Below are 9,482 nucleotides of genomic sequence, written 5' to 3'. Positions count from 1 at the left end.
TGAGGTAATATTACGAATCGAATGCAAATCGATAGATGTGATGTGCAGACAACCAAATGATCACAGTTTCAGAAAAATTGGGTGGTTTATTCAAGAGAAAGAGCTTCACAAATTGAGCGAGTCAATAACGTGTTGTCCACCTCTGGCCCCTATGTAGGTAGTTATACGGTTTCGTACTGATTGACAGAGTTGTTGGATGTCGTGTTGAGAGATATCGTTCCAAACTCTGTCCAACTGGAACGCCAGATCGCAATGTGTGGGCGAGCATTATCTTGCTGATATGTAAGCCCACTACGGCTTGCCACGAAGGGAACAAAACGAAGTGTAGAATATAGTCGGTGCAACGGCCTTGCCGCAGTGGATACACCGGTTCCCGTCAGATCACCGAAGTTAAGCGCTGTCGGGCTGGCCGTACTTGGATGGGTGACCATCCGGGCCGCCATGCGCTGTTGCCGTTTTTCGGGGTGCACTCAGCCTCGTGATGCCAATTTAGGAGCTACTCGACCGAATAGTAGCGGCTCCGGTCAAAGAAAACCATCATAACGACCGGGAGAGCGGTGTGCTGACCACACGCCCCTCCTATCCGCATCCTCACCGAGGATGACACGGCGGTCGGATGGTCCCGATGGGCTACTTGAGGCCTGAAGACGGAGTGCTTTTAGAATATTGTCTACATTTCGCTATGCTGTAAGGGTGCTGTGGATGACAACCAGATGGGTCCTTCTGTGAAAACAGTTGGCAGCTCAGACCAGCACAGCTGTTGGGCCGTACAGCGGGCGACAGTCACGATGCTATCCCACCACTGTCCAGAGCTTCTCCAGACACGTCTTCGCTGGTCATAATGCCTCATTTCGAAGTGGGATTCATCACTGAAAGCAATTACACTCCAGTCAGTAAGATTCCAGGTTGGAGACGTGTCTGGAGACGCCCCGGCCAGGGGTTGGATACTGACCTCACTGTTACCAACCATACGGGGCCTACAACCAGGAGTGATGGTCTGGGGTGCCATTTCTTTCCATAGCAGGGCCCCTTTGATTGTCATCTTTGGTTCCCATACAGCAAAACGATACATTGACGATATTCTTCCTCCCATCTTTTCACTCTTCATGGAACACAATCCTCGGCGTACATATCAGCAAGAAAATGACCACCCATATATGGCGAGAGTTTCTACTCCTTGTATTCATGCTTGCCAGAGCATATCCTGGCCAGCAAGATCGCCGAGTCTCCTCAAACTGAGAACATTTGGAGCATTATGAGCAGGGCCCTCCAACCAGGTCAAGATTTTGACAATCTAACTTTCCAGAAGATCGCCGGGTCTTCCCAAACTGAGAACATTTGGAGCATTATGAGCAGGGCCCTCCAACCAGGTCGAGATTTTGGCAATCTAACGTTCCAGTTGGACAGAATTTGGCACGATAGCCCTTGGAAGAACACCCAACAATTCTATCAATAAAAGGCAAGCCGAATAACTGCTTGCCAGAGATGGACAAACACGTAATTGACTTGCTCGTTTTCTGAAGCTCTTTCTCTTGAATAAATCATCCACTTTTTCTGAAATTGTAACCATTTATTTGTCTGTAGATGTACATCAGATCTACCGATTTCTGTCCCATTCGGATAATTCCTTCGTGGTGCGTCAATTTTTCTTCACAGTGCAATTTCATCGGTGGGATTAATTTCTGTAAAAAGTTATTTAGTATTCTGTAGGTCCTTACATCGGTTCATGGGTTACTAGAGAAGTTCTAGATTTAATTCGACCAACAATCCTTTCCAAATAATATAAATAATCCTCCTGAAGATGTGATGGTTCAGATAGGTTCCTCTGTTAGGTGGAAAGCCAATCAGACCATTATAAAATGTAGCTATAATAATTAGATACGAAAGAAACCTTTTTGTGTCTGACTAGATCGCATCCTTTTCGTATTTTTGTTGTGTAGTGTCCTGCAAAAGCGAGATAGAGAAACGAAGGTTGCTGAAGGCTTCAGCTGACTTTGTGTGACGGAGGAGATTGACCGTGGTGGTGTTTATGGAACTCGTCTACGCATTATGTGGTTTACAGATACCACGAAAAATTTAAATCACTATGGCCGGACGGTGATTCGTATGTCACTTCTCGCAAATGCGAATGCAGTGTCTGAAAAGGACGTACCCTATTATGGTGATTACGAAACAATATTAGCATTCTGGAGATGGTGACTCCATTTATTTGCTAGAATGAACCTTGTTTCAACTGATATTACAGAATCTAAAGCTACATCGACAAAAATACACTCCGCATGCCACCTTTCAGTATACGATGCTGACATTACCACTCTGCCCTTTTCCTACTCTATTCGTGAATGATGCTTGGCAAGAAATTGAGTAATCTTTGGTATGAGTTCTAATTTCTCCAATTTTTTTTTCGTTGTGGTCAATTCGTTCCAATTTCTCCAATTTTTTTTCGTTGTAGTCAATTCGCGAGGCATATCTGGGAACAAGAAATATTTTACACACACAGAAAAACTCATATTTTATGGAACTGACACCTTTACACACAACTGGTTTGAATCATACTTAACATACAGAATGCAAAACGTTGTGCTGAATAATTCAAACAATGCTGGAAGGATAGAATATTTCAGCGATTAGAGAGAAACCACAAACGGGGCTCCACAGGGTTCAGTTTTGGATCCACTCCCATGCATTGTGTTTGTGCATGACCTCCACCTGAGCATTCAACAGTCAGTTATAGTGAAAGTAACAGAGGAGATTTTTAATGATTTTTTCAAAGAATTATTATGTGCTTTTCGGAAAAATGGACTCTCCCTAAATGTTGAGAAAATACACTATATTCAAGTCTGCAAAACAAACAGAGTCATTCCAACAGTTCTCACAGCACATGAACAGGTTTTAGTAAATTGGCAGAATGCCCCAAATTTTTGAGCGTACATGTTGATGAAAACTTGAACTGGAAGAAGCACATTAGTGAACTCCTCAAACAATTAAGTTCAGCTACATTTGTTCTTTGTGTAATTGCTTGTCTTGGAAACAAACGAATCAAACTCCTATTATGTTAACCATATTTCCACTCAATCGTTTATTATGAATTAATTTCCTGGAGTAGCCAGTTAGAAAGAAAATGTTGATTGCACAAAAATGTGAGCATTAACAGCAATATATGGTATTCACTTGCGGTAGTCATCTTGTTACCCCTTCAAGAACCTAGGAATTTTAACTGTGCAGCAACAATACTTATATTCGCTAATGAAATTCGCAATAAATGATCCATCACAACTTGAGAGGAACAGTGAGTTCATACCAGCAATGCTAGAGCGAAAAATGTCCTTTATTGCACATTATTGAAGCTGTCAGTGGCTGAGAAGGGAGTTCAGTATGCAGCAACATTTTTTTAAAAATCTTTTGGCAGTAACATAAAAGGTCTGATAGGTAGCAAAGAAAGTTTTGAATATGGATACCTGCTTCTTCTCTATGGACGTATTTCTATTTAAAAACTGATAACCTGAAAAGAAACCTTGCTTTTAAATTCAGTTGCATGAGTAGGACTAAAAAGTAAGGTGTCCATTGACGCTAACACTAATCATGTATGCATATCACGCAAACTGACTCGTTCCGCATCATTTGGGCAAAAGAATTGTTCAAATGATCTGTATAATGAGTAACTAGTAAACTGACTAGCTGTTACCGAGCTCTTCTTCAAACGTACGCTATCGGACATTCAACAGTAACCTTCTCAGTGATACGTAACGCCTCTTTTGTCGCGCCTGCCATTAGAGTTTGTTGAGCACCTCTGTTAACAATTTCTCACTTTCTAAACGATCCCATGAGAAACGTGCCGCTGTTTGTTGGATCTTCTCGATCTCTTTATCCTACTTGGCAAGGATCCCATTCTGAATGAACTGTAGGAATGAATCGGTTTGGTGGCCGAGCGGTTCTAGGCACTACAGTCTGGAACCGCGCTACCGCTACGGTCGCAGGTTCGAATCCTGCCTCGGGCATTGGTGTGTGTGATATCCTTAGGTTAGTTAGGTTTAAGTAGTTCTAAGTTCTAGGGGACTGATGAGCTCAGAAGTTAAGTCCCATAGTGCTCAGAGCCATTTGAACCATTTTGAATCGGTTTCACAAGTATTTTTCAAGCCACTTCTTTCGTGGACGAAGTACGTTTCCTTGTGATTCTTCGAAGGAATCTCAGCCTATAATATGCTCTTCCTACAGTTTGTTTTTTGTACTCATTCCCATTCGGTCGCCCCGAAGTCCTAGGTATTTCACGGTTGTTACTGTTCCAGTGTAATCCAATAGTAAACCAGAGACAAAAACACAACAAACGGATGACGAATTGATTCGTTTTTGGATCCTGAGATCCGTCTAGGTACTAATATGCGAATGCGTATGACGCAACCCGAATAGGAGAGACGAAAATACGACAAACGGATGACTAGTTGATTCGTTTTTAGACCGTGAGATCCGTCTAGGCGCTGGTAGGTGTGTACGTATGTATGACGCAACACGCCCGTCAGTAGTGTAATAATATACACCGGGCCTTTGTTCACAACCCCGCCTTCACGGGCGAGGTAGATATGACGAAGCACCTTTGGCGGAACCGTCGTAGTTGGCTTCCTGACACAAGCCGTTTCTTTGTTCACGACATTTCCGGAACTTTCGATGCTTGTCGCGTGTAGTGAGTGCGTTTGTATGTGCGCGTGTACGTGAGTTCGCGATCTGTCGTCAGCAGGTAACGGAAACCCCTAGACGCCCGAGGCGAGTATTTCCTTTTAGCGCGAGTCACTCGAGCGGCGACAAGTATTTTAATAAATCACACCTTTGCGCCAGCGTCGTTATTAGTTGTTTTTCCCCACTGTCGCACAAAGCGACTGTAGAAGAAGAGGGAGAAAAAAATAACCAGCTGTCCTTTGCTTTTCTATCCACGATTCTCTCTATCTCTCTCTCTCTCTTTCTCTCTCTTTGTCTCTCGCTCACTCTCTGTTTCCTTGACTGTCCGTGAAAGAAAGAGAAAGAAAAGAAAAGGCTAACGGTTTGATTTCCATAAAATATGTGGCCGGCTATCAGGTTCAACGAATCTGTAGCAAAAAAGCGGCTTGGCGGCCGCGCGCGAGCCGCGGCGCGCTGGAAAGATCAAGGTCTGCGCAGAGCCACGCCCAGGCACTCCGGCCTCGCCCAGAGACCTGCCCTGCCCGGCCGGCGAGGCAAGGACGACCACTGCCGCAGTCGCCAACGGCTTAATTGGGCGGCAACGGCAACACAACGGCTCCGCGCCGAGGAAGGACAGATTCCAGCGCGAGGCCACAGCGCTCCAATGCCCGCCGCGCCTAGCGGGACCGCAGGCTCCAGTCGGCTCCTGGCCGCTAGCCGAGGAGCACTCGTGCTGGGCTGCTCTCGAGCGCGACCCGAACGGCTTGCCCCACAGCTCGAGAAACCCAGGGCTCTGCTCCACCTTTTGATCGCCCCGCCATCTAGCGACTTTTCTTGGTACTACGTCCACCGTAGAGACTATTACACTATCAAATTTCTTTGCCAAAAATGGCTCTGAGCACTATGGGACTCAACTGCTGAGGCCATTAGTCCCCTAGAACTTAGAACTAGTTAAACCTAACTAACCTAAGGACATCACAAACATCCATGCCCGAGGCAGGATTCGAACCTGCGACCGTAGTGGTCTTGCGGTTTCAGACTGCAGCGCCTTTAACCGCACGGCCACTTCGGCCGGCTTCTTTGCCAAAGATTTGATGAAAGATGTGATCAAATATTCCTTCAAATATATTTGACAAAGATCTTTGACGTAGCGTTAGAAGGGGTATTACACTGTCATCAAATTTTTCGTCAAAGTTCAAGATGGCTGACAACAACTTGTTATTAACCGCAGCAATTGCACGTACTGTAATTAAATTGTGTGCACATGCGGAAAAGAAGTGGGGGAAAAAAAGGAACCATACATACGAGGTTGACAGTCTTGTATTCCTGAGACTACAACTTGATAATAAATTCAGTTGAGAGGAGCACACCACAGAACTGCAGAAACGCCTTAACAAATCTGTATTTGCAATTCCAGTGTTAGCAGACATAGGCAACATAAAAATGAAAAAGCTTGCATACTTTGCCTACTTTCATTCCATAATGTCATATGGCATAATATTTTGGGGTAAATCTTCAAGTCAAAGAAAAGTTTACAGAGTCCAAAAGCGTGTAATACGTATTATTTGTGGAGTAAATTCACGGACGTCCTGCAGAAACCTCTTCAAAGAACTGGGTATACTAACTACTGCCTCTCAGTATATTTACTCCTTAATGACATTTGTCCTAAATAATATATCTCTTTTTTCAACAAACAACTCAGTTCATACATACAATATCAGGAACAAAAATGATCTGCACAAGGACTTAAAAGCACTTACTTCAGTTCAAAAAGGCGTCCACTACTCAGGAACACCCATCTTCAGTAATTTGCCAGCAAACATAAAAAATGTAGTTACAAATAAAGATCAGCTTAAAAGGAGCCTGAAAGACTTACTAGTGGCCAACTCCTTCTACTCCATTGACGAAATTTTTAAAAGAAACAAATGATGTATTTTATTTATTCATACTATTAGTATTGTTATTTCAGCTTTAAAAAAAATTGGCATGTTCCACATCCACGAGGATCTCCTCAGCACGGATCTATGGAACGAAAAACTAATCTAATCCGGGTGAAGCCGAGGGTTTTACGACGACACGATAAAAGCATTCAACAAAACTTGTTACGTGAGCTTACAGTGGAAGACGTCAAGTCGTACATCAATTACTTAAGAATGGATGAGCATACATTTCTGTATGTACTCAGTGAAGTGTATCCTCATATCACAAAGCACAATATTCACTTAAGAACTGCTACATCTTTATAAGACAGACTCACTGTAACACTCCGATTCCTTGCTACAGGAGAGGATATTGTTAGGTTAGGTTTATAAAAACACTACAGACGACAGAACGCTGCAGCGATGCTAGCGCTCCATGTGGTAACATGTCACATTGCAGTGAACAGAAAATAAGCGATTTCTTTGATCAAATCTACAGCGAGACCCTAGATTTGATCAAATATTGGACGACATTTTATAAAGTTCCTATTACACCATCAAATAACTTTGACAAAGATTTTTGACAAAGATATTTGACAAAGAAATTTGATAGGGTAGTTCCGGCCTATTATCTAGAGTCTAAGGCGCCACTCGTAAAAGGCTCTGAGACGGAACCGCTCCGAAAGATGGGCTGGTGCATAAACAAACAGCGTTTTTCCATAAGTTTAACAAACACACAAATATAACAAAAAAAAATTTGTCATCGATAATATAGAGGGGTCTAAAAAAAACGTATCCACTGTTTAAAAGTCCATAACTGACAAACTAATCGACGGAGTTGTCTCATCTTTGGTAGTGTAATAGTTTGTAGTTCCGGCAATCGCCACGTAAGCGTTGTATTGCCTTGTTTTGTTTTGTCTGATGACAGTCGCCAGATAGTCAGTGTTTTGTTCTTAGTTGCACCTAGTTACTCGAGTAAACATGGCTGGCGCAAGGCTTACACTCGATGAACGGAAGTCAGTTTTGAAGTGGTATTTTAAGTACGAAAACATTAATGAGGTTCAACGGCAATGGCGAGATGAGTATCAGAGCCACCGACACGTTTAACGATTCGTCGCATTCGAGACAAATTTGAAGCCAAAGGCTGTGTTAAAGATGTACGTAAACAACGATATGGACGACCTGTAACAGTAACAAGTCCAGCTAACCCCCGTCCTGTGTTACAACAATTCACTCGCTCTGTGAGAAAGTGTGCCCGTGAAACTGGAGTGAGTCGCTCAAGTGTTCGGCGAATTTTGAAGACAGCAAAGTGGAAGTGCTACATCCCACGATTGCTACACGCAATGAACGAGGACGATGCAGATCGTAGAATGGAGTACTGCGACTGGTTTACTAACATGGTGCGCAGCAATAAAGAGTTTGCAGAGATGATTGTGTGGTCTGATGAGGCACAGTTCAAGCTCAATGGTGCAGTAAATCGCCACAATTGCATCTACTGGGCCGAAAATCCGAACAAAGCTGTGAACTTGCCAGGACTAAATGCGTGGTGTGGGTTGTCTTACCGGGGATTGACTGGGCCATTCTTCTTTGACGGCACAGTTACCGGTGAGGTGTACCTTCAGAAGCTTCAGACATCCATTTTACCTGCCATCCGAGACTTGTATGGAGACGGAAGAGTTTATTTCAACAAGATGGTGCCCCAGCCCACTACCAAAATCGTGTTAGGGCGTATCTCGACGAAAATCTACCAGGAAGATGGATAGGCCGTACAAGTGCTGTGAAGTATCTACCACGTTCCCCTGACCTAACTCCTCTGGACTTTTACCAGTGGGGAACACTAAAGGACGTCGTTTATCGACAAAGCCACCCACACTGGATGAACTTCGAGAATCCATCGTACGTTCATGTGCAAATATCCAACTGAACACGTTGCAGTCAGTAGTTGGTGCTGCAGTTCGGCGGCATCGTTTGTGTGTGTATGTTAATGGTGACCATTTCGAACACCTACTGTGATATCTTTAAGTTGGACTTTAAGCTACACTTTCACCAAAAATGAGACAACTCCGTCAATTAGTTTGCAAGTTATGGACTTTTAAACAGTGGATACATTTTTTTTGGACCCCTCTGTATATTCTCCTTCGCCATTTTCACTGAAGACCCAAAGAGACTGATACACGTGACTAATATCGTGTAGGGGCCCCCGCGAGCACGCAGAAGTGTCGCAACACGACGTGGCATGGACTCGTCTAATGTCTGAAGTACTGCTGTAGGTAATTGACACAGTGAATCCTGCAGGACTGTCCACAAATCCGTAAAGAGTACGAGAGGGTGGAGATCTCCTCTGAACAGCACGTTGCGAGGCATCCCAGACATGCTCAATAATGGTCATGTCTGGGGTGTCTGGTGGCCAGCGGAAGTGTTTAAACTCAGAAGAGTGATCCTGGAGCCACTCTGTAGAAATTCTGGACGTATGGGGTGTCGCGTTGACCTGTTGGAATTGCCCAAGTCCTTCGGAATGCACAATGGACATGAATGGATGCAGGAGATCAGACAGGATGCTTACGTACGTTTCACCTGTCAGAGTCGTATCTAGACGTATCAGGGATCCTATATCACTCCAACTGGACAGCTCCACAGCATTCCAGAGCCTCCATCTGTTTGAACAGTCCCCAGCCGACATGCAGAGTCCGTGGATTAATGACGTTGTGTCCATACCCGCCGGCCGGTGTGCCGAGCAGTTCTAGGCGCTTCAGTCTGGAACCGCGCGACTGCTACGGTGAACTGTGCAAAGACTGGGAATTTACACGGGTACCGATAAACGCGCAGTTGAGCGCCCCACAAACTAAATATCGTGATAACCATCATCCCAATCCAACTCCCGTATAGTCTAGCAGAAAGCTGGCGGGAACTGTC

The 9,482-nt window shown here is 44.2% G+C and overlaps 1 pseudogene; it reads left to right on the top strand.

Annotated features, from left to right (window-relative positions):
- Positions 1-339: 339 nt before the first annotated feature.
- LOC124790800 lies at positions 340-455 on the top strand (annotated as a pseudogene).
- Positions 456-9,482: the final 9,027 nt, after the last annotated feature.

Source organism: Schistocerca piceifrons, chromosome 3, assembly GCF_021461385.2.
Source record: "Schistocerca piceifrons isolate TAMUIC-IGC-003096 chromosome 3, iqSchPice1.1, whole genome shotgun sequence".
Taxonomy (NCBI): domain Eukaryota; kingdom Metazoa; phylum Arthropoda; class Insecta; order Orthoptera; family Acrididae; genus Schistocerca; species Schistocerca piceifrons.
Note: the sequence above shows the minus strand (reverse complement) of the source record. Positions and strands in the feature narration are given on the sequence as shown.